This window comes from Megascapheus bottae, chromosome Y (assembly GCF_031878675.1).
Source record: "Megascapheus bottae isolate mThoBot1 chromosome Y, mThoBot2.hap1, whole genome shotgun sequence".
Taxonomy (NCBI): Eukaryota; Metazoa; Chordata; class Mammalia; order Rodentia; family Geomyidae; genus Megascapheus; species Megascapheus bottae.
The window spans coordinates 8,885,084-8,911,256 of NC_143548.1; the positions used below are offsets into that span (position 1 = coordinate 8,885,084).

Here is a 26,173-nt window from a genome sequence, read left to right on the forward strand (position 1 = left end):
CATCATCTACTTCCCCAATAAATTCACCTTTAAAAGAAATGGTAAGGTGGGGGCCAGGAATTTGGCCTAGTGGTAGAGTGCTTGCCTAGACCTGGGTTCAATTCCTCAGTATCACATATACAGAAAAAAGCTCGAAATGGTGCTGAGGCTCAAGTGGTAGGGTTCTAGCCTTCAGAAAGTCCAGGGACAGTGTTCAGGCCTTGAGCTCAAGCCCAGAACTGGCAGAAAAACAAATAGTAAAGTGCCAGGTGCATAAGGTGTGATGTAGTCCAATAACTCTCAAGAATCCAAAGGCTGAGGTCAGAACATTAGGGCCTTGAGCCATCCTTGATTGACAAATCCTGCAGTCTGTTCACCTCCAAAAGAAAAAGTGGAGGTGCAGCTTTATAGCTTGTACAGTGCAAGCCCAGAGCAGGAATCCCTGAATCAAATCTTAGTACCAAGAGAAGAATTCAAGCAAATAGAAAAAAGAGAAAAGAAAGTATCTCTGTCTTTTCACTCATTGATTCTGTCTCAAAATTTAAACAATTCTGTACTTGGGAAGCTGGCACTGTTGGTCCTGACACTTTGGTCAGGACACATTGGTCTCTGCTCAGCTTTCATCATATTCACACAGGTGGCTAACTCTTACAAGAGACTGAGTGTATCTGCAAGTAGAATTGCCTTTCATGTGTGGACTTGTCATCTTTTGACAAATACAAGTCAAAAAAGATATAATCCTTAAATTCTGTTCTCTTTCTTCCCCAGTTCTGGTAGCTCCCTGCTTGAGAGGGAAGATTTGTGTTATAAGGTTATTATGCCAGCTGCAAGTTAAAAGAGTTCAAAGTTCTCTGAACAGTCTTCTTTACTATTAACTACTGTTACTGAATCTGCAGGTCTGCATGCAGATCAGAAACCAATTTCTCAGGCCTGTACTCATTCATAGCATAGTTGCTTAATGAACCAGTGAATAATTTGGAGAGTGAATAATTTGGAGATTGGAGATATAAAAATACACGAAGAATAGAAATATTTGGGACTGGAGAGATAAAATTACAAGGGCTTCTACCTGGCTTTGCCAACAGGTTGACAGTAATGAATGAAGTCTCTTGCCAGCCAAGAGTGACTTCTGGACACTGGTGCTCTGCAGCTCTTGATCAGAAACATGGATCTTGATGCCAGACTTGGGAATCAATTTGAGGACCTGCCAAGGGTATAGGAGGCTGGCCATCACAGTGTAGTCCAGAGTCCTTGTCAGTTCATGTGACTAGACAAAATGGCTTGGAGTAGCCAACACATAGTCCAGATGTAGATGTTTGGGGAGAAAGCAACCAAGGAAAACTGGGCAAATCTGCCTATGCATGTGGATGAGTCTCTGCCCACTTCTCACCTACTGAAAGCCACATGAACCTAGGGAACCTCAGACAGGAGAGTTACATTGCTTTCATCAAGTGTAGATAGAAATGGGAGAGCACTTCGGTGCCTTGTTCCTGCAAGCCCAGCCTCAGGTGTCCTATCCATCACATTTTTGGGGAGATGAATGACAAGGTGGTTACCTATATATCAATATCTTAATGTTAGGCAGTATGTTCAATACGTGCAACTTAATCCTCACAAACTCCTATGATTGAGGATTCTGATTTTAATAGTTCAGAATGTACCCAGAGAGTATGGTCTAGTATCATTCATGGTGCTGGACTGGTGTGGACCTCGCTATGCCCCTTGCTTTATCTGTATTACTACTAGCAATTAAAAGCATTCTTTCTCCTCTTTGTGTTCTAACTCTTCTTGTTCATTATTTCAGAAATATAAAATACCCATTGCTTCAAACTACCAATGCCTCTGTATGCAAGGATTTCTGGATTTGCACCTAAGTGGCCTCTCCATTACCTGAGACTCCTACAGTAATGGACAGTCCTCTCTGTGTGTTCCCCCAAACTTGGCCCTCAATCCTGATGCCTTATTCTTGCCAAAGGCCTTCCCAGTTGGTGTCACAAACACCTTTTGACTCACTCCTTAAAGATTCCATGTATATCTAGAGATCCATTTTTCAAGAAATCTAGACAGGCCCCAGCAATGTCAAAACTTAGGGATCCCAGTATGTAGCATATTTTATATCATCCTCCTTTTCTGGTACAACTTCATAACCAAGGTATTTTGGTGGTAAAGGCAATAAACTGGGTACTTGGGCTCACAAGTGAAAGCCTAGTTACTGAGATCTGAGGATCACCATTTGAAATCAACACAAGTGGATAAGTTTGAGAGACTACTGTCTCCTATTAGCAGCCAAAGGTTGGAAATAGAGATGTGGTTCAAGTTGTAGAACCCAGTCTTTTAGTGAAAATCCACGCAAGATCAAGAAATCTAATAACAACAGATGCTGGCCGGGATGTGGCCAGAAGGGATCATTATTGCATTGTTTGGGGGAATTGCAAACTTGTTCAACTACTGTGGAAAGCAGTACGGTGGTTCCTCAAAAGACTAAATATAGAGCTCCCCTATGATCCAGCAATTCCACTCCTTGGCATTTACCCAATCATCCAGAAGACATACTAAATCCACTGACACAACGATGTTCATTGCAGCACTATTTACCATAGCAAAGATATGGAACCAAACAGATGCTCCTCAGTTGATGAATGGATCATCTTGATGTGGTATTTATACACAGTGAAATTCTATGCTGTTGTCAGAAAGAATGATATCATCCCATTTGTAAGGAAATGGAAAAACTTAAAAGAAATCATATTAAGTGAGGTTAGCCAGACTCAAAGGAACATAGGCTCAATGGTTTCCCTCATTTTTCATAATCGGTAGAAAACCTTGGACTCTCCAAGCAGAGATTGACAATAAAACAAAACATAGATACATAAGGCCATATAGAATGACACTAAATGAAAGGACTTCGGGATATAGAAACAAAAGCCATATAAAGAGTGATTATTGTCCTTAATGTTATCTCACATCTCTTTTGCTGTCCCTTGGGTATCTCATATTGTTACAGTATTTCAAATTGTTATCTGATATATTGTATATATGCTTAATTGGTTATTTGAAAATGGATCAGAAAGGGGGAAAACAGGATGTGGGGCATGGGTGGATGGAGGGAAATGGGGACCAAGACACGAGAAAGGGTATCAATGTTTGTGAAGAAATGCACCTTCTATCTGGTGAATATAATTTAAACCTTCTATTAACTATAATAAAAATATATGGAAAAATAATTTTTAAACAGTGGAAAAAGACGGAAGAGGTAACACTTTTCAGAAAGAAATTACTAAATGCCTGAATTATGTATCTGTGACCTCTGTTATTACCTTTGCAACAGATAGATTTTGAAAAAGGATTTTCCCTCACTTTCTAAATAAAAATCAACGTGCTTTTCCTTTGCTTGTATATCCCATAGCACAGAGAGACACAAAGAGTATGGAAACATTAGGGATAGTCAGTAATTGTTGGTTGAGTTGTTCGGTTGTTAGCTCAAGAAATAATTCATGAAAGTCAAGGCCCAAAGTCGTGGCAAAGGACCCCTCTCTAGATTTTCCCTCTCTTACACCCCTATTGACATTTCCAGTCCTCATGACAAACCAGTATGTGACTTGCTGGTCATAAAGTTGGGAGCTGTAAATTCCCTGATAACAGAGCTCAGATTACAGCAGCAGCCTGACCATGGGAAAGCCACCAGAGCTCCTCACCTTTGCTTGGGTGAGGGTTAGGAAATCCTCTTCCCCTTTCCTTTATTGTCAGACCAATTCACCCCTGAGCCCCCCACCACTAAAGATGATAGGTTGGCTCAAACAGCAAAGGTGTTGCCTCAGCAGTCACTCAAGTACGTTGGCCACCTGTTTATGGCCAAACCCAACCACATGGCAGGTAGCCTATACAAGTAGCTTGTGAGATTGGACAGGGTTGCTCTCTATGATTCTAGATGCTAGGCGTGGAATAAACTCTGTCTAACCTCCGCTTTTGTGTCGGATCCTTTGATCATGGACCCTAGTATTGGGGAGCTATACTGATACTCACTAGAGTCTATGTTAGAAAGGAACAATACAACTTGGGACGGCAGGGGTCCAGAGTAAGAAAAGAAAAACAAAAACGCTGGGAGAAATGTAGGAAGTGGTGACACTGGTCAAAAAGAAAAGGACTCAATGCCTGCCTCCTAAGTATATCACCTTTGCAATACAATAAAATGAAATAAGGATTGTCTTTGACTTTGCATGGAAACGTCACAGTCTTACTCCTACTTTACCTAGTAATCTTCCTTTCTTATTCCCTTTTCTTTAGAGTGTTTGCTCCACACCTGTGGCCATAACTCCTTGAGACAGCTGGGTCTAGTATCATTCATGGTGCTGGAATGGTGTGGACCTCGCTATGCCCCTTGCTTTATCTGTACTACTAGCAATTAAAAGCATTCTTTTTCCTCTTTCTGTTCTAACTCTTCTTGTTCATTATTTCAGAAATATAAAATACCCATTGCTTCAAACTACCAATGCCTCTGTGTGCAAGGATTTCTGGATTTGCACCTAAGTGGCCTCTCCATTCCCTGAGACTCCTACAGTAATGGACAGTCCTTTCTGTGTGTTCCCCCAAACTTGGCCCTCAATCCTGATGTTTTATTCTTGCCGAAGGCTTTCCCAGTTGATGTCACAAACACCTTTTGATTCACTCCTTAAAGATTCCATGTATATCTAGAGATCCATTTTTCAAGAAATCTAGACAGGCCCCAGCAATGTCAAAACTAAGGGGATCCCAGTATGCAGCATATTTTATATCATCCTCCTTTTCTGGTACAACTTCATAACCAAGGTAATTTGGTGGTAAAGGCAATAAACTGGGTGCTTGGGCTCACAAGTGAAAGCCTAGTTACTGAGATCTGAGGATCACCATTTGAAATCAACACAAGTGGATAAGTTTGAGAGACTACTGTCTCCTATTAGCAGCCAAAGTTTGGATCAAGAAACTCTGGATTCAAACCCAAATATTGACATACACACAAAGAGACAGTAGCAGAATTCTACCTAAACCCTTCTTTCAAATGGAATAAAACAAAAAATCATACTTTGAGCTCTCCAGTGACAGAAGATTCCCACATGTCAACAGATTCCTATCTCACATACATAGATAGATTCCTTCTTCTCCTTCACCCCGTTCTCTTCCCTTCAATCTCTGTTCTGTGCTAATGAGGACTGAAATCACAATTTTGTGGTTCCATGCCTAGCAATCATGATTGCTTGGTACCCTCGGTGCCCCAATCCTTGAGCCACTCCTCCAGCGCTTTCACTTCTTAATCTGCCTTCTCCATCCACTCCATCATATTCAATGGGGGAAAGACTAATACAATTTTTGACATAAGAAAAACATCATCATACATTCCATTGCTCAAACTACATAGCATCCCTTAAAGTTCTTGTAGGAATCTCTTCATCTTAACCTTGTTACCCATACAAATGCTTCCTCTCTTCTTGCTTCACATTACTTTGCATTTTTGTAGTCCTCCCCGCCTGTGGAGAATACAAGGACAGGATCTTTGTGCATCATCAGCTTTTCTTTTCATGACCCCTGACTGGACTGACTGGAAAGAAACCTGTGCTTTACTATACCTGTCATGTCACACTTCAATTCTCTTCTCCCTGAAGATGATCTGTCTACGTGAACAAACCAGAACTTCTCAGTGCTGCAGCTTGACTCTCTTCTTATCCTTATCAACTTCTTATTGTTGTTGATATTGAGCAGGCTTTGTTGACTACTAAATATATGAAGTTACAAATGTTAAGAAATAGTGAGGAAACTAGGAGGTTGCATTCAGACTCCTAGCAAGAGTTCCTCCTGCAACAGGGGAGCTCTTGGTCTCTCCTGCACATGGACGCATGCATACAAGGCCAAAATTAAGCTTCTGGTTTTACTAATCTATCACTTACAACTGATTTCCTTAGACTCATATAAAGTAATATAAATGAGCTATTGAAACAGACCAGGATTCAAAGAAAATTGCATTCATAAATTGCAGTTTCAGTTTGCTTGGAAAACTTGCTTTCTAGAACCTTTGACTTCTCATTTTAAGACCCTTTGTCACTGTCTTCAAAACTGTATGACCTAATTACTGAAATGCCTACATACTCCTGAAACCAACCTTCCCTTACAAACTGTACAACTCCATCCCTCCCCCGGCAGTTCACACCAGCCCTCAAGGTCAACTCTGTGGCCCTACTTAGCAGAAGAAAGCAGGCTTTCCTGCTTCAGCTTCCCTAGAGCAGTGGTCTCACCAAGTTAGCCCCCAAGGATCCATTCTTTAGAGGACTCCTACATGAAATTCATCCAGTGTACTCCATTTTTCTGGTGGTGGTGTTCTTGGCCGTGGGACTTGAAATCTAGGGAAGAAGAGAGCATATCAAAATAAACAAAATCGCAGATAAAAATGGTAATATCACGACAGAAATTACCAAGATCCAGAATATCATGAGGCAATACTTCTCAAATCTTTATGCCAACAAATTTGAGAATCTAGATGAAATGGATGAATTCCTAGCCAACATTAACATACCCACACTGAACCAAGAAGAACTAAGCCAACTCAACAGGCCTATTTCAAGCTCTGAAATAGAAATGACAATTAGAGAACTTCCACCTAAGAAAAGCCCAGGGCCACATGGATTCACAGCTGAATTCTATAAGGTCTTCAAAGCAGAGCTCACACCAATACTCCTCAAGCTCTTCAACGAAATTGAAAATGAAGGTTCCTTACCAAACTCATTCTATGAAGCCAGTATTACCCTCATCCCCAAACCAGACAGAGATTCATCAAAGAAAGAGAACTATAGACCTATATCTTTGATGAACATCGATGCAAAACTTCTCAAGAAAATACTGGCCAACCATCTACAACAACTCATCAAAAAAATTATACACTATGATCAAACTGGATTCATCACAGGGAGGCAAAGCTGGTTCAACATATGCAAATCAATTAAAATAATTCAACACATCAACAGGAGCAAGAACAAAAACCACATGATTGTCTCAATAGACGCGGAAAAGGCATTTGACAAGATCCAACACCCCTTTATATTAAAAGCTCTAGAGAAACTAGGAATCCATGGAACATTCCTCAATGTAATAAAGGCTGAGTATGAGAAACCTACTGCTAGTATTACACTTAATGGTGAAAATCTAAAGCCATTCCCTCTAAAATCAGGAACGAGACAAGGATGCCCACTCTCTCCACTACTCTTTAACATAGTACTAGAATTCCTAGCCAGTGCAATAAGGCAAGAAGCAAGCATAAAGGGGATCCAAGTAGGGAAAGAGGAAATAAAACTATCCCTCTTTGCAGATGACATGATTCTGTATTTAAACAATCCTATAGACTCTACTCCCAAGCTCCTTGAGCTGATTCGAAGCTTTGGAAGAGTAGCAGGCTATAAAATCAACCCTCAAAAATCAACTGCCTTCCTTTATGCCAACAGTGAGAGGAACGAGGCAATAATCAGGAAAGAAACTCCTTTCACAATAGCCTCAAAGAAAATAAAGTACCTAGGAATTAGCTTAATTAAGAATGTAAAGGACCTTTTTGATGAAAACTTTAAAACCCTAAAAAAGGAAATTAAAGCAGAACTAAGGAAATGGAAAAAACCTCCCATGCTCCTGGATTGGAAGAATCAACATTGTGAAAATGACAATCTTGCCAAGAGCTATCTACAAATTCAATGCAATACCCATCAACATCCCAATGTCATTCTTTAAAGAAATAGAAGAGGCAATCCAAAATTTCCTATGGAATAATAAAAGACCCCGTATAGCAAAAACACTTCTTAGCAGAAAGAACAACGCTGGAAGAATTTCAATTCCAACCTTTAGACTCCATTACAGAGCTATAATTCTCAAAACAGCTTGGTACTGGCACAGGAACAGGCCTGAAGATCAATGGAATAGAACTGAGGACCCAGATATTAAACCACAGACCTATGGCCACCTAATCTTTGACAAGGGAGCCAAAAAAATAGAATGGAAGAAAGACAGCCTCTTCAACAAGTTGTGTTGGCAGAACTGGTGAACACCCGCAGAAAACTAAAGCTGGATCCTGCTTTGTCACCTTGCACTAGAATTAACTCCAAATGGATCAAAGACCTGGAGGTAAAAGCTGACACACTGAAAACTCTACAGGAAGGAATAAGAGATACACTAGGCCTCTTTGGCACAGGTCGAAACTTTCTTAATAAGGACCAAGAATCACAACAAATCAGAGAAAGGCTGGATAAGTGGGACTGCATTAAACTGCAGAGCTTTTGTATGGCAAAGGACATAGCTACTAAACTAATCAGGAAGCCTATAGAATGGGAGAAGATCTTCACCAACCAAACAACAGACAAAGGCCTCATATCCAAAATATATCAACAACTCAAAAAATTGAATCACTCCAAAACTAACCTCCAAAGTAACAACCATCCCATTAAAAAATGGGCCAAAGACTTAAAGAGAGTCTTCTCTGAAGAAGAAACAAAAATGGCCTGTAGACACATGAAGAAATGCTCAACATCTCTGGTCATAAAAGAAATGCAAATCAAAACAACTCTAAGATTCCACCTCATTCCAGCTAGAATGGCCAGGATCAGGAAAACAAATGACAACAGATGCCGGAGGGGATGTGGCCATGAGGGATCACTACTACACTGTTGGTAGGAGTGCAAACTCGTTCAACCACTATGGAAAGCAGTGTGGCAGTGCCTCAAAAGGCTAAACATAGAACTCCCCTATGACCCAGCAATTCCACTACTTGGCATTTACCCAACCACCCAGAAACAAGGACATACTAAACCCACTAGCACAACAATGTTCATTGCAGCACTATTCACCATAGCAAAGATATGGAATCAACCTAAATGTCCCTCAGTTGATGAGTGGATCAACAAGTTGTGGTATTTGTACACAATGGAATTCTATGCTGCTGTCAGAAAGAATGACATCGCCCCATTTGTTAGGAAATGGAAAGAGTTAGAAAAAATCATATTAAGTGAAGTAAGCCAGACTCAAAGGAACTTAGGCTCAATGTTTTCCCTCATTCGTCATAATCAGTAGAAACCTTGGGCTCTACTATCAGAGATCTGCAATAGAGCAAAACCTTGATACATAAGGACATATAATGTGAAGCTAATTGAAAGGACCTCCAGGATAGTGAAACAAAAGCCATATAATGAAAGATTGTTGTCCTTAATGTACAATGTTGTCTCTCATCTCCTTTGCTGTCCCTTGGTTATCTCATATTGGTATAGTATCTCACTTTGTTATCTGATATATTGAATTTATTTGTATTTGGATATTTGAAATTTGATAGGGAAGGGGGGATAACCAAGATGGATGGGGGGTGTGGGGGGGGATGGAAACGGGTACCAAGACATGTGAAAGGGTATCAATGTATGTGAATTAATGCACCTTCTATCTGGCAAATATGATGTAACCCTTTTACTAATCACAATAAAAAAATAAAGCAAAAACAAAATAAAGATATTTTAACTTCAAAAAAAAAGTATGAGTCCCCAGTGCCCATTGCCATTTTTTAACAGACCCCATCTCTTGGAAGAAGCTCATCTTCCCTTCTTTAATAGAAATGATACTTCTAAACTCAAGCACAAGCTACCTGACTCCTGTTTTGATTGCACATTCCTGCAAAGTATTATTTAAGCTAAAATAGATAACAACATTGGCCAAAATGTTTTCATTGAACATATGACCACTCTAACAGCTTCCTGGAGAACTAGCTGAAACAAAAGTAGGAAGCCATTATCAGGGCATTCTTTGAGCGTCTCGACTTCTTGCAATTGAGGAATATAAACTCAGCCCTAGATAGGCCCATGTCAACACTCTCTAACATGTCTAGCTCCTTCAGTCTCTTGGAAAGTGGACAAGAAATCCATGTCTCATTGCTTGCTACCCCAACTCATATTTGGCAACCCACACACAGGCTAAAGCCCTCAGACAGGCATCTTTATGGACTGCATTTGTTGATCATATAAAAAAAAGTAAGTGGGGAAATCTCTAAAAACTAGGAAGGCATTTCCAAGAAACTTCTCATCCTAAGAACCATCTGTTAAGCACTTTTCTTTCACAACCATATGGCCTAAATAAAGAGCACATGTGTTCCTGAAAACAGTCTGTCTGACTCTATGGTGCTCTGCCTAACCTTTCAGGAGTGCTTCTTTCTGTAGTGTCCACAGAGCTGAGATGGTGATCAGAGGGGATATGTGTGCATGAAAGTACACCAGTAGTCACATGTGAGGTCTTAGACTAATCTCTAGGGTTGGGGATGTTTCTTTGGAATCCTCTCTGACTATGTGAGCCTCCACACCAAGAAGTAGCCTTAGCCAGGAAGTGTGGCTCACACATAATCCTACTTACTGAAGCACCTGAGAATAGCAGGCCTCCATCTTGCCTGGTCACAGTGTCTGGGTCTCTTGTGTTACTGTTTCTTCTTCCTACTTACCCCAAACCACCATATGGTGCTGGTTCTAAAGGACAAAAAGAAAAGAAAAGTCCAGAAGAAGTAGGCAAAAAGAAAGTGCAAGGATTCACCATACCAGTGTCAGCTGCTGTTTGCCAAAGAGTTCTTTGTTAGTAAGTGAGTTTTTCTTCCTTCTGAATTTACCTCAGTCCCAGGTGTGCCCACAGAAGCTGCACAGGATATATACGTTCAGTCTTCTATTGTCAGTACTGATATACACTGCCCATTTGCTTTGTGTGTCATCATGAATCCACTCGTTTCCCTTTTTCACAGCAGCACATCAGCCCTTCCTCAAGTCCCCTCTCCACACACAGATGTCTCTGAGGATCAAAGATTTGGGGATCTTCCCTGCCAGATGGAGTTGCATCCTGTGTATGCTCTGGATTCTTCTTGAATTGGGTCCAGAGAACTGAAGTACGATTTCACAGCATACCCTCTACGTGGCAGTGAGAAACGTAGTGTCCTGTCACTCTCAGTTTCCCCTCACTCACTTTGTGACAGCCTGACACATGAGCACAGACATAGATATTCCTTATGTTTTGAAGTTATTGGGACAAATTCAGAAAGGAGTAAATGCTTAATATGAGCCACCAGGGAAGGTACCGCAGAAGATCTGTTCATCAGACATAGTCCGTCTATGCACAGCCCAGCTGAAATTAAAGAAGGATCGGGTCCCCACCAATGGAGGCATCAAGTCAGTCAGGTAAGGGAACACTCCTGCAGGGCAGTCAGGTGTGGAAGCTTTATGTCTAGGCTCCAAAGGACTGAGAAGGAGAAGTTATAGCTTTGCAGCTGGAGAGACCAGGTTTCCTATGAAAGAACACCCTCACCAATAATAACACACACGCTTTGAACACGTGCCCCTTTATGCTGCATCAGATTCTCCACCAACATTATCCTTGGGACTGTCATAACAGCCTACAAAGAGATCCCAACTGCACAGGTGGACAGGAGGCTCTTGGATTGGATAAGTTCTTCAAAGTACTTAAAAGCAAATGGCATAGATAGGATTATAATCTTCGTCTCCTGCTCAGGATATGCAGGCACAATTACTATTTAAGAGACCTTAAACAAGTGCAAACCACTTTGAATCTCAGTTATCTGCCCTCCGTATCCTTATGAAGGTTGTGTGTAAAATCAGAAAACATGAAGCCTTTGACAGCTTTTACTTTAGGGATGGATAGCCCAAGAAGGTTTGATTCCATTTGAAACCTCAAGTTTCCCATCTAATGTTCCTGGAGAAAATCATTAGCACCACAGGTGGATGTGCTCAAAGATTTCTGGAATGTTACAAATAGCAGAGTATGCTGAGAACAAAAACGCCAAATAGTGGGAACCCTGAGGCAGCATAACTCTTGTTTCTTTTTTTACACCTTTTTCCTTTTTTTCCACAGAAAGCAGAGACTTCTGTTTTCCTTAATTAGGAAAGTGGTAAATTGCTGATAACTTGTCCCTGTTCTCTTGGCAGACAGAGGAGAAGGCTCGGCCTTGCTTTCAATATGCCATTAAACAGTGATCACCTGCCCTTTCCAGAAGCCTAAAAAACATTGCACTTTTCTCAAATATTCACCTGGAGTGGGTTGGGGTCTTCAGGAGCTAGCAGACATTGGAGGAAGGACTGTAGGGGATTGTGTAAGTTTTCAGACCAAGTGATAGTACTGCTCATGAATGAAGTAGAGCCATGGACAATAACAGGCATCTCACATTCCGTTCAGCAAAAAGCAGCTACAACAAAAGACACATAAACCCACAAAGCCTGAGAGCCTGGAAGCTTCTGGTTGACCCCTAGCTCATGTTCACCACAGCTTTGGTCACCAGGTTAGTCACCACGTGATACCAGAAATGGTTGTTCCAATGTCTAGGAGCCAGAATGCTCCAGGTCTGAGCTTCTGACCCAAGGGTCTATACTGTTCTGCATTCCAAGAATTTCTGAAAGTTCAGTGAAGGGAAATTGAAGTGGACAGTCAAAGAAGCCTTCTGGAGCCAAGTGTCACTTGGCCAGGGGAAGATACGAAGAGTATCAGAGTGAAGAGCACTGGTCTTCTCTACTGAGAGAGAAAGCCCTCACACCTGAGGGCTGGTTCTCTCCTGCACGGCCTGCATTATTGGGTACTTGAGTCCAAGATAGGGAGTTGTGGATCTCTCAAGCACAGCATTCTGGTTTCATAGGCTTCTGTCTGGACTCAGCTCCCAGAGTCCTAGAGACGGCCTTACATGGGATCCTCTGTATCCCAGCAGGAAAATCACATGATAGCCTGGTCTGAAACATATGCTAGGATATCTTGGTCTGTGAATCCACCCTTGCTTGAACTCATGCTCAAATAAAACAGATTCCTGTAGTTCACACTATTTCTAATAATTCTCAGAAAACTAAAAATTACCTATAAGAGTGGTTATTAAATAAATAATTTTGCCCACAAAGGTCCATGAGCACATACGTTGCCACTGCTCCAAAAAAAAAGGGGCAGAAGCTATCTGTGCTATGTCATCCTGTTCACTCTCATAGCCAACCAGGGTGGTTGCACAGATGATTTGCAAACCACAACGTCCAGCTAACACAGGGTTGCCTATGTTTATTCTTCAGGAGAACCTGTTCTTGCTAATGGAATCCCTTTCCTCATTTTGCTCAGGAGTTTGGACTCTCCCTATCCAAAACCTTTTCCAGGCTTAGAAGGAGAGTTGTCCCAGTCCATGAGTGGCCAAGTTTCTATTGCTATCTGTCAATGTTGGGATGAAAGTCTCCTGGGCCTCATCTGGTAAGATTTTCTAGAACCATTTGTCTCTGCTCAACACTCTTCAGACCCATGACTTACCTATGGCCTCTCTATATTATTGCTGTGCTATTGGGACCCTGTGTGAGACACCAAGCTGCTGCCTCCTCTATTCCTACCACAGAGTAGGAGCTCTGATGGTTGTGCCTGGCAGTGGAAGGCATTTGGCCCTCAAGTCTTGATGTCCTGGACCCATTCAGAAGGACCAGAACACCGAATGGGCATCAGACTACAACTGTCTAGGTAGTTCATAAAGAATGTCAGGAATCTCTTGTCTGCCTATGAAAATGTTTCCATTCACAGATGACCTGTCTAGGAAGCCCCTGGTGCTCAGGATCAGTGGTTTCAAGGTTGACTTGTTGAATAAGAGAAGACCCTGGGTTCTTGTCATCACACACAAAAACCATTTAATGAAGACGTGTGAACACACAGAAAGCAAAAGTGCAAGGTTTTAAAATAAAGTATGCAATTATAAATGTGTATACAATGAACATCCTACACAGTATAACAATAATTCTATCACTTCTATTGTCTGTGTAACTGGACATTATGTGTCCATACATAAGACTGGGGAAAATTCTTTGAGAAAAACCAAATGTATACACACTGATCCTCAAATTAAATTTGCTTCTCAAGATTAATTTAATAGAGAAGAAAAATCTAAATCTATGTATCTTAGCTCACAACAAACGCTGTAATACTTTACAGAGGTGTCTGCAATTAATAACTAGAACTAACAGCTATATTCTTGGTACCTTCATGAAATAAATAAATGAAATGTTCAGTACATACTTCATAATTTCCTTTTTAAGGCCAAACTGTTCTTTTAAAGTGAAATAGTGGGGCTGGGAATTTGACCTAGTGGTGTTGTGCTTGTCTACACTGCATGAAGGTCTGGGTTCCGTTCCTTCGTATCACATACATGGAGAAAAAGTTGAAATTTTTGCAGAGGCTCAAATGGTAAACTTATCCTTGAGAAAGTCCAAGGACAGGGCTCAGGCCCTGAGATCAAAGCCAGGACTGGAAAAAGTGAAATAGTAAGGACACACTTTTCCAAACACAAGAAAAAGAAATACCTGGAAATCTTATGGAACAACTTTTTTATGGCTCATTCTCTTCTGGTCATACAACACAACAAAGACATACAACATGAGTTTTCTATGTCTTTCACAAACCAAAGGCACATTTGAGAATGGAAGGCTCTAGTTAGGTCACAAAGTAAATTGAAATTTCAGGCTGTTGCTCAAGCTGTGAACAGAATCACAAAAGAGCACATTTATATGACTTTTAACAAAAACAAACCAATTGTATGACTAACCCTTCAACTTTATATATTCATCAGAGAATAGTGATCCTCCCCACCCTTCTCTGTCTTTCTCTCCCTCGCTCCCCCTCCACTCCCTCTCCCTCTCCCTCCCCTCTCTCTCTCTCTCTCTCTCTCCCTCCCTCCCTCCCTCCCTCCCTCCCTCCCTCCCTCCCTCCCTCCCTCTCTCTCTCTCTCTCTCTCTCTCTCTCTCTCTCTCTCTCTCTCTCTCTCTCTCTCTCTCTCTCTCCCCACCAATGCCTTCATTCCAGGGTCAGGGGAGGGGTGGATTGTGGGACTTGAGCTCTATGCCTAGTTGCTGCTCCAGACCTCTACAGCTCAAGGCTATTGCTCTATAACTTAAGCTACAACACTGCTTCAGTGTGGGGGCATTATAAATGATTTTTTCTTTTGCCAGTCCTGGGACTTGATCTCAGAGCCTGATCAATGACCCTGAACTTTTCTCAAGGCTAGAGCTCTACCACGTGAGCCACAGCTCCACTTCCAGCTTTTTTCTATGTATGTGGTACCCAGGAATGGAAGCAGGGCCTTTGTGCATGCTAAGCAAGCACTTCTACCACTAGGCTGCTCCCAGCACCTGATGACTTTTAAGAGAGAAAACTTGTTGAATGAGTAAAGACAAAATTTTACTTTTTGTGGTATTTCTATAATGGTCTGGCAACACCACAGTGAATTTAAAAGTATTTTATGAAGTCAATCTTACTTATTAAAATGCTTAGAAGTAGTTTTCTTTTTCTTTTTAATTTTCTGGTTTTTTTTGTTTTATTACAAAATAAAGATCTTATTTTCTATAATTTAGATTTTGGTGCTTTCATAAATATTCAGTACATTTTAAAGGTATAACAATTTTTTGGTAAGTTTTATAAAGAACATTAATTTAAGTTTGCATATCATAACACAAGTAACAAGGCAGGCACTTTAGTCTTTGTGTAGTACTGGGGTTTGGACTTGCTGTGTAGATACTAGAGCCTCTCCCCTAGCCTTTTCATTCTGGTTTTCAGATAGGATCTCACACGGACTTTTCCTGGAATGCTCAAACCTCCTACCTCCAGCCCCTAAGGAGACAGTATTCCATGTCCTGCAATACAGTTTTGTGTTGTTGTTGTTGTTGTTATTTGTTTATTTTTGTCAGTCATGGGGCTTGAACTCTGGGCGTTGGCATTGTCCCTGAGCTCTTCAGCTCAAGGCTACTGCCCTACTCCTTGAGCTACAGCTCGACTTCCAGCTTTCTGGTAGTTAATTAGAGAGCCAGCCCCGGCACTAAAGACTTGGGCAATATGTTTTTAAAAAGGAACAGTTATGGGGCTGGGAATGTGCCTTAGTGGTAGAGTGCTTGCCTAACATGCATCAAATCCTGAGTTCGATTCCTTAGTACTATGGAAAACAAAAAAGCCAGAAGTGGCACTGCAGCTCAAGTGGTAGAGTGGTAGCCTTGAGCAAAAGAAGCTCAAGGACTGTGCCCAGGCCCTGAGTTGAAGCTATAGGATTAGGGAAAAGAAGAAAAAAGAAAAGGAAAGATGGAAGGAAGGAAGGAAGGAAGGAAGGAAGGAAGGAAGGAAGGAAGGAAGGAAGGAGAAAGAAAAGGAAAGAGGTAAAGAAGGAGGAAGGGAAAGGTGGGAGGCAGTCAGGCAAGCAAGGGAGGCAGGCAAGCCAAGCACTGATGGCTCAGACCTGTAATCCTAGCTACTCAGAAGGCTATGATCTGAAAATCATTGATCAAAGAGAGCTCAGAGAGGAAAGTCAGTGAAACTCTTACCTCCAATTAAACACCAAAAACTAGCTTTCTTTTAGCAGTAAATTTAAGTTCTGCTCATGAGGAAGTGAGTGAGAATTAATTCTGTCTCTACAAACTTCCTGGCTTTCAATCCTATGTGTGTATGTTTCTCTTTTAAAACATTACCAAAGTTCCCTTCAGACGAAGAATGGCCATAGTTTCCTCCTCTTCCATAGATCAGACTTCTTTGAGTCACTCTAGTTCTTGAAACAGGTAGTCCTCTGTCTCTACCATGACTGGCATAAGATGGTTTGCCATAACATGGCTCTACTTTAATTACTTGCCCATCCAACAACTGAAAAACTAAAAATAAAGAATTTGACCAGTAATGTAATCTAATTTGCTTTGAGTTTTTTGTTGGCACTTCATGATTTCTTGCAAAACTGAGAAAAGGAAGGAACACTAGAAACCAAACCATAACTGCTGAATCCTGTGTTATCCCAATTCCAAAAGCAGTCCAGGGCACAATGAAAAACAGAATTTTTATACATTAATTTCTTCCATGAACACAGAGGCAAAAAATGTCCTTAAAAACAAGCTTACAGGGCCTGCAGTTTGGCTTAGTGGTAGAGGGCTTGCCTAGGATTCACAAAGACCGGGGTCCATTTCTCCAGTACGACATACACAGAAAAAGTGGAAGGGCTGCTGTGGCTCAAGTGGTAGAGCTCTAGCTTTGAGAAAGTCCAAGGACAGTGCTCAGGCCCTGAGCAAGGCCCACAACTGGCAAAAAACAAACAAACAAACAAAACCAACAACAACAAAAACTGTTTGTATTACCCCAACCCTCCTGCCCCAATGGTGGTACTGGGGTTGAACTCAGGACCGTTTACTTTTAAGGAAGGAACTCTTATTGCTTTCCGAGGTTTCTACTAGCTCCCCACTCATCTTCAACCACAGTGCTGGAATTCCTAGCGAGAGCAGTAAGACAAGAGAAACATATAAAGGGTATCCAAATAGGAAGAGAAGAAAGTCTATTCCTTTTTGTAGACAACATGATCCTGTATTTAAAGAACCCTATAGATTTCCTCATCCTAGCTACATGAGTTGGTTTGGAAGTTTGGCAAAGTAGCAGGTCATAAAATCAACCCACAAAAGCAATATCCGCAGTTGGGGCACTGGACCCCGAGGAGCTTAAGAGCTGCGAGTGCCATGACAGCGAAGTTGGGGACCGGCTCCTGGGCGAGTCGGCAGCGCCCGGGGCGGCCTGAGCTCGGAGGACGCGGGCCCGGCAGGAAGTGGCCTTCCAAGGGCTTGCAAGGGAAGTTTCTTGCCAGTCTGGGTAGTGGTGTGCTCTGTGAGCTGCTCTGCAGCTTCCAGCACCACAAGCAAGTGGGTAACTATCTCATGGCAGCAGAAAGCTGGGCGAGAGCAAGGGGCTGCATGGACTGACCGAAGAGATGGTAACAATAAAATCATGAATAAGAAGGGAGCCAAGAAGGACACTTATGTCATCCAAAATCTGAGGGGAGAGGAGCAGATCTAACAGATGATCCGCCACGCCAACATCACACAGCTGCTGGGTATTATCTCGTGTTGGAGCTGTGTCCGGTGGCAACTTAACACCAAACAAGTGACTTGTGACAAGAGGCTGGAGGAGTCGCAAGCCCCAAGATGCATCTGGCAGCTCGTCTCCGTAGCGGAATGTCTGCGCGGGGCTGGGGTGGTGCACGGAGACCTGAAAATACAGAATTTGGTATTGGATGAAGACAATATCAAGCTCATTGACGTCGGATTGACCAACGGTGCAGCGATTCTGCATTATTTGGACCCCTTCAGCACCCAGTGTGGGGGTCCTGCCTGTGCTGCGCCCGAACTGCTGGCCAGGAAGAAATATGACCCCCAATTCGATGTCTACTCCATTGGCGTGAACGTGGACTTCATGTTGGCTAGGATCCTCCCTTTCACTGTGGAGCCTTTCAGCCCGAAGGCTTTATACCAGAAGATGGTGGGCAAAGAATTGAAGCCCCTCCCCATCGAGCTCTTCACAGGGGCCATCAATTTCCTTCCCTCTCTTCTGACCCCGTGAAGAGGACCAATATCCACCAGGCACTGGCAACTTGCAGCTCAATGAGAATTACACCGGGAAAGTGCCCTATAATGTCACCTTATCTCTGCAGGATTTCTCTGGAAGGCCTGAGTCCCCAGCATGGTGCTGCACATGTCTGAGAAGCCGGGCTGCAAAAACAGCGATGTCATGAACACAATGCTGTCCAACCATGCCTGCCACGTCCTTGCCATCGACTCCCTCCTAAACAAGAAACGCGATCTCTACTTGTCAGGAAACTCTGAAATCCAGGACACCATGTGCTCCATTTACAAGACCAGCTCTACCAGACACAGGAGCCCTACCAAGAGGCAGTGGACACCCGGAAAAGACTTGGAAAGCCATGCTGCTGTGCAGGATAAGAAGCCCAAAGAACAAGAAAAGAGGGCATTTTCTTCATCAGATTTTCCAGTAAGTTGGACAGGAACCTGCCCTCACACAAAGCACCCTCGCTGTCCCTCCTCTCGCAGATTCAGAACATCAAAGCCCTGCTGAAGGACCTGAAGGCCTCGAGGTCTGCCATCCCTGACAACGATTCCTGTCGCTGCCACAATGTTTTCCACAAAACCTCTGATTCTAGTTGGGTGGCACCATCTTCCGTGGAGTTCATCCCCGTCTCACCTCCCAGGAGATGAAGAAAGCACAGCCCCAGCAGCTAGGGCCCGGCAGGGCTGGCATCCTTCCCGAGGTAGACCCCCACTCCACAGGGTTCGCTCCTTTGAGTCTGTCAATCGCGACGACCACATAGAACTGTTGTCTCCCCAACACTACAGGATCCTGAACACACCTGTGAGGAATCCCAGCGACAGGACACTCCAGGGCTCTTGTCGGGAAGTAGGTCACCTCTCCAGACCCCGTAGCATCCCACCCTGGTCTCATGAAGATAAGAGCAGCCTCCCAAAAGAGGAATGGGTGTGTTCCCCACCTGCTGTTCCCCGAAGTGGCCCCGTGCAGCCCCTGAGGTGCCCCATCTGTGTGAAGAGCCGAGGCAGGTTCTCCATGATGGGCACTGGCTATATGTGAGCAAGCGACACCAGAGCCTGAAGGCCTCTGCGGAGGGGTCCCTGGAGCCCAGCATGCCCCTGCTGCAACCCACCGGACCCAGCAGCCTTTCCTTTGACACGGCTGTGTCAAAGAGGGGAAGACAAGATGAGGTGGAGGAGGGGGGAAGGGAAATGGGGACCACGACATGTGAAAGGATATCAGTGTGTGGGAATTAAGGCACCATTTATCTGGCAAATACCATGTAACCCTTCTATTAATTACAATAAAAATATATTTTAAAAAAAAGAAGCAAAAAGAATGCTTGCAAAACAAACAACAGGACCAGGAGTTTGGCCTTGTGGTTAAAGTGCTTGCCTAGCATGCATGAAGACCAGGGTTCTATTCCTCGGTACCACATACATAGAAAAAAGCCAGAAGTGGTGCTGAGGCTCAAGTGGTAGAGCTCTAGCCTTGAGAAAGTCCAAGGACAGTGCTCAGGCCCCGGACTGGCAAAAAAATTCAAACATCCCTTCACAATAACTGTTTGGAGGAAAGTAGGGCTAGAGGAAATACACTTAAACATAATAAAAGGTATGCATGGCAAACCCAAAGCCAATATCATGCTAGTCAAGGAAATAAAAACATTTCTTCTAATCTCGAGAATAAACAAATGTTATTATCAATTCAGTGCTTGAATTCCTAGTTGGGGGAGGGTAATAGCCTCGTGCTGGCAGAGCACCCAGGCCGAGTTCAAGCCTCATGACCAACAAAATAAATAAACAAACAAATAAACAAATAAAAAGTTGGTCTATGTTTTCATTCCAGCTGGCATACTACAATGCCACAGCTATGCCTCTAGCTTGCACCCACACAATATCTAGACTTTTATCAAGATAGGATCTTACATTTTTTTTCCTGTCAGCATGATGTGGAGAGGGGTTAGCGGTACATTCATAAGGTGGTGAGTATATTACTTTGTGAACATTGTTACACCTTCCCATATTTTGCTTCCACTTTCCCTTCCCCCAACCATCCCAAGTTGTGAAGTTCATTTCCATCATATCTTGTAAACATCTCTGCTTCACTGGTTCATCCCTTGTCCTTTGTTTCATCATCTGTTTTTCTCCTTCAATTCCCTGACTTAAATGAACAAATGAATACATGTACAATACACCAGGGATCAAAGTCAGTTGCAGCAACAACAGAAGATAAATTATAAGGAGGAAAAAAAGAAAAATAAGTTGTGTTAGAGTGGTTGCCTAGCGTGCACTGGGTTCGATTCCTCAGTACCACATACACAGAAAAAGCCGGAAGTGGTGTTGTGGCTCAAGTAGGAGGGCACTAGGCTTGTATCCAAGGACAGTGCCCAGGCCCTGAGTTCAAGTCCCAAGACAGCCAATAAAACCCAAATTTAAAACATTAAAAACCACAAAACTATTTGAGAAGTTTTTTGGGTTTGCCTAATCATATATGGTCAAATACCCATAGCTTTTGAATACATATTTATGGTTTTTGAACAATTTCTCTGCTAAGAAAATCCTAGACACATATTAATTATTAAAAATGAAGAAAACCATGGAGCAAGTGTATCTTTGGGCCTTGCTTACTTCACTTACTGTGATTTTTTAAGTCTTTTCTATTTTCTTACAAATGGGGCAATATAGTTCTTTCTGATGGCAGTATAGAATTGCATTGTGCCATAATGAACATAGCTGTACTGTAGGTTTAGTATGCCCTTGTTTCTGGATATTTGAGTAGATGCCCAGGAGTGGAATTGCTGGGTCATAGGGGAGCTCTCCCAAAGTGGCTGAAGAACTTTGGATCCCTTTTAGTGACATCCCCACCAGCATATGTTGCTATTAGATTTCTTCATAATGGCCATTGAAACTGGATTGAGGTGGAATCCCAAAGTTTTTTTGACTTGCATTTCTCTTATGCCAAGCGTTGCTGAGCATTTTTTTATATGTTCATTGGTCAGTGTGATTTATTCTTCAGAGAACTCTCTTTAAGCCTTTAGTCCACGTTCAAATGAGATGGTTGTTTCTGGAATTGATCCATGCCAAGGATCACCATTGTATCTCTTACCCTTGCTATAAACATTTCAGGACATCTGCTTTTGCCTCGAGGTTTATGATCTATCTAGAGTTGATTCTGGTGCAGGGAGACAAAGAAGGATCCAAGTTTGGTTTCCTACAGGTGCTAACCAATTCTGCCAGCACCATTAGCTGAACAGGTTGCCTTTCTTCCATCCTAGTTTTTGGCTTCCTTATCAAACATTAGGTGGCCATAGATCTGCTGTTTATTTTCTGGGTCTCTGTCTCAATTCCATTGGTCTTCAGGCTGGTTCTTGTGTCACTGCTAAGCTGTTTTTATTTCTATAGCTCTGTAATAGAGTTTGAGGATTGCTATTTATATTCCTCCAGTGCTATTTTCCTTCTAAGGATTGTTCTTACTATTAGGTGTCTCTTATTATTCCATTTGAATTTTTGGATTGCTTTCTGTTTCACTAAAGAATGTTGCTGTGGCAATATCGACATTTTCACAATGTTAATTCTCCCAACCAGGAACAGTTTTAGTGAAGTTAATTCCTAGGTACTTTATTGCATTTGAGGCTAATGCCAAAGGAGTTGCTTTCCTATTTTTTGCCTCATTCCTCTCATTGTTGGCATATATAGGAAAGCGCTTTCCTTTTGCAGCCTAATTTTATACCCTGCTATCTTGCCAAAGTTTTGAAGCAGCTCAAGCAATTTAGGACTGGTGTCTGTAGGGTTCTTTAAATACAGAATCATGTCATCTGCGCAGAGGGAAAGTTTCACTTCCTCTTTCCCGATTTGGATCCCCTTTATGCTTGCTTCTTGCTTTATTGGTCTGGCTAGGAATTCTAGTACTATGTTAAAGAGGAGTGTAGAGAGGAGAGTGTGGGCATCCTTGTCTCATTCCTGATTTTAGAGGAAGTGGCTCTAGCTTTTGGCCATTAAGTATAATGCTAGGTATGGGTTCTGTCATACACAGCCTTTATTATATTGAGGCATGTTCCATGGATTCCCAGTTTCTCCAGAGCTTTTAGCATAAAGGGGTGTTGGATATTGGCAAATGTCTTTTCTACATCTATTGAAACAATCATGTGGTTCTTGTTCTTGCTACTGTTGATGTGATTAAGTGTATTAAATGACTTGCATGTATTGAACCAGTTTTGCATCCATGTGATGAATCCTGTTTGATCATAGTGCATAATTTTTTGATGAGTTGCTGAAGATGTTTGGCTAGTATTTTGTTGAGCAGTTTTGCATCAATATTCACCAAAGAAATGGGTCTATAGTCCTCTTTTTTAATGAGTCTGGTTTTGGGATGAGTGGATGTATAGAACAAGTTTGGCAAATAGCCTTCACTTTCAGTTTCATTGAAGATCTTGAGGGATATTGATGTGAACTCTGAAGACCTTATAGAATTCAGCTGTGAATCCATCTGGCTCTGGGCTTGTCTTGGATGAGAGATCTCTTATTGCCATTTCTTGAAATAGTGCTTGAAATAGGTCTGTTTAGTTGGATTAAGTCTTCTTGGTTCAGTGTCAGAATGTTAATCTTAGCTAGAAATTCATCCATGTCTTCTAGATTCTCAAATTTGTTGGAATAAATGTTCAAAAAGTATTCCCTTATGCTGCCATGTAGCTCGTTAATTTCACTCTTGATATTTCCATTCTATTTGTGATTTTGTTTATTGGGGTGTCTTCTCTTCTTTTTTGGGTAAGATTTACTAAGGTAATGTCCATTTTGTTAACTTTTTTCTATAGTTTCTATGGACTCCAATTCATTTAATTCTGCTTTGACTTTTAATAATTTGCCTTCACCTACTGGGATGTGGGTGGTTTGTTGCCCTTTCCCAAGAATTGAAGGTGCACCATTAATGTGTTGGATTGTGATTTTTTAAATTTGTTTTTGTTTGTTTGTTTAATATTTTTTATTGTAATTAATAAAAGGTTTACATGATATTTGCCATATAGAAGGTGCATTAATAACATACATTGCTACCCTTTCACATGTCTTGGTATCCTTTACACTCCCCCCCACGCCTCCCCCATCTTGGTTTTTCCCTCCTTCCGTATGAAATTTCAAATAACCAAATACAAATAAATTCAATATATCACATAACAATGTGAGGTACTGTAACAATATGAGATACCCAAGGGAGAGCAAAGGAGATGAGAGATAACATAGTACATTAAGGACAACAATCATTTGTTATATGGCTTTTGTTTCAATATCCTGGAGGTCCTTTCCATTAGCTTCATACTATATGGCCTTATGTATCAAGGTTTTGCTCTATTGCAGATCTCTGCTAGTAGAGCCCAAGGTCTCTACTGATTATGACAAATAAGGGAAACCATTATATTTTCCTCTGAGGACTGCCTTTTCTGTGTCCCAAAGGAGCTGTTATTTTGTGTTTCTTTTTGTTAATTTTCATAAACTGTTGATTTTCTGTTCTGATGTCTTCAATGAACCACTGGTGATCCAAACCAGTCATTCATGTATATCTTTCTTTATGTTTTCATACTTTTCATTCAACATGTTTACCAACTGCTCCCCTAGATTTGTCATTAACTGCTCTATGCCTGTTTATATTGGGTGGGAAGATGCTATTCCTTTATTTGCCATTTTTCTTGAGTTTCTTGTTCTGCCCATTTGAAAATGGGAGCAAGACTAAGACCACACACGCAATTACAATTTTAAGATAAAACCAACCTAGAGCTCTTTAGCTGGCCAGACAATAAAAGTTCACAATTTTAGGCTGGTATTATTATTCTCTCTGTCTCTCTGTCTCTATCTCTCTGTCTCTCTCGCTGTCTCTCTCTCTCTGTGCCCTTACACACAAATCTGACACCCCCACAGAACACAGTTTTATGACCAAAAAACCCCAATCCAAACTCTATGATATTTAAGTCACTCTGGATCTGCAGTGTAATTGAATACATGCTATAGAGTTTTGGTCACCAACAATCTACTGTAGATTCATGCATTATAAAACTTGAAGAAGTAACAAAGGACCAAAGATAGAAAAACAGTATGAAAGACAAGAGGGGAGATAAGAAAAGAGTAATGTAGAAGAGTAAGAATAATTTAGTAATGAAGAGTGAGAATAACTGACCTAAAAAGATAGTAAGGTATAATAATTGTATACAATATTTAGAAAACAGTAAGATAAAACTTATTAGTAAAAAGAGGGATAAAAAGAATATATAAATAAAGAGAGAAGTACATATGTGAGAGATCAATAATAAAACTTTGAAAAATTAAAAAAGAAAAGAAAGGGGTGTCATCTCACAATTGTGAGTTCTTAAACAAGAATTACTAAGGTTAAGAACTGACAGATTAAAAAGCAGGGGACTGTATCAATAAAAATAAAAACTCCCTTGTTTGTCTGAGTCCATGAAATTGGTAGGTCTGCATTGTGGATGAGTGATGGCTCACAGCTCGGTCAGGCTCTGTCTGTAGCTGGCAGGTCCACGCTGCCGAGAAGTGCTGTCCACTCACGTTCCAGTGGGAGGCTTTGTTTCCACAGCTGTTTGTTTGGGGAGAGGAGCCATTCACTCCAAACTTCCTTGGTGAGCTAGCTGCCTGATTTTTTCCTCTCTGAATGAGATCTCTGTGATGCTCAAGGTTACTTAGAATTGATCTTTAGGTATGAACGTTCTGCTAGGATGCTAGAAGTGGTATCTTGGTGAGAGCTCAGAAAGGCCTGAACCACTGCCAGTTTTTGCCTTCTTTTGTTAAGCTAATTCCTAAGTGTTTACATTTCATTTATTTATTTTTTTCATCATGGGGCTTAGACTCTGGGCCTGGGAGCTGTCCCTGAGCTCATCAGCTCAAGGCTCTAGCACTGTACTACATTGAGCCACAGCTCCACTTCTGGATTTCCTGTTGTTATTTGGAAGGAAGAGTCTCATGGACTTCTATGCCTGGACAGGTTTTGAAGCACAACATTTAGATCTCAGCCTCCTGAATAGTGTTTATTTCATTTTATTTAAATCTTAGAGGCTATTACAATGGAGTTGGTTTCCTGATTTTAGACATGGTTGGCATACAGTAAAACAGTTGATTTTTGAGTTAATTTTATAGCCTGCTACTGTGTCAGATTGCGTTACCTAGGAGTGGGGACTATAAAGTTCATTCAATACATAATCTTGTCATCTGCAAAGAGGGAAAACGTTAGTTCATCTTTCCCTGTGGATCCCATTTATGCTTGCTTCTTGCCTTATTGCCCTAGCTAGGAATTCTAATACTATATTGAAGAGGAGTGGAGAGAGTGGGAATCCTTGGCTCATTCCTAATTTTAGAGGAAATGGTTTTAACATTTTGCCGTTAAAATATAATGCTAGCTGTCGGTTTATCACATTCATTCTTATGTTGAGAGATGTCCTGTGGATTCCTAGTTTCTCACAGCTTTTATCATAAGGGGATGTTAGATCTTAATCAAATGCTTTTTCTGCATCTGTTGAGATGATTGTGTGTTTCTTGTATATGCTCCTGTTGATGTGATGAATTGTATTATTTGACTTGTGCATATTGAACCAGCTCTGTGTCATCACTCTGATGCATCCTGTTTGATTGTGGTGTATGATTTTTTTGGATGAATTGTTGAGTATTTTGTTGAAAATTTTTGCATCAGTCTATACTTCTCTTTCTTTGATGAGTCCCTGTCTGGCTTTTTTTTTGTTTGTTGGTTTTTTTTGTTTTTTTTTTTTGTAAGAAAATTTCTTTATTCTTGTTAGAAGAAGCATAGGCAAAAAAATCTGTTTTTATGCTTACAC

At 41.5% G+C, this 26,173-nt stretch overlaps 1 pseudogene; it reads left to right on the forward strand.

Moving 5' to 3' along the window:
* The first annotated feature begins 796 nt into the window (after window positions 1-796).
* The window catches only part of LOC150040292 (hormonally up-regulated neu tumor-associated kinase-like), a 31,467-nt pseudogene continuing 6,090 nt past the window's right edge, over window positions 797-26,173 (forward strand).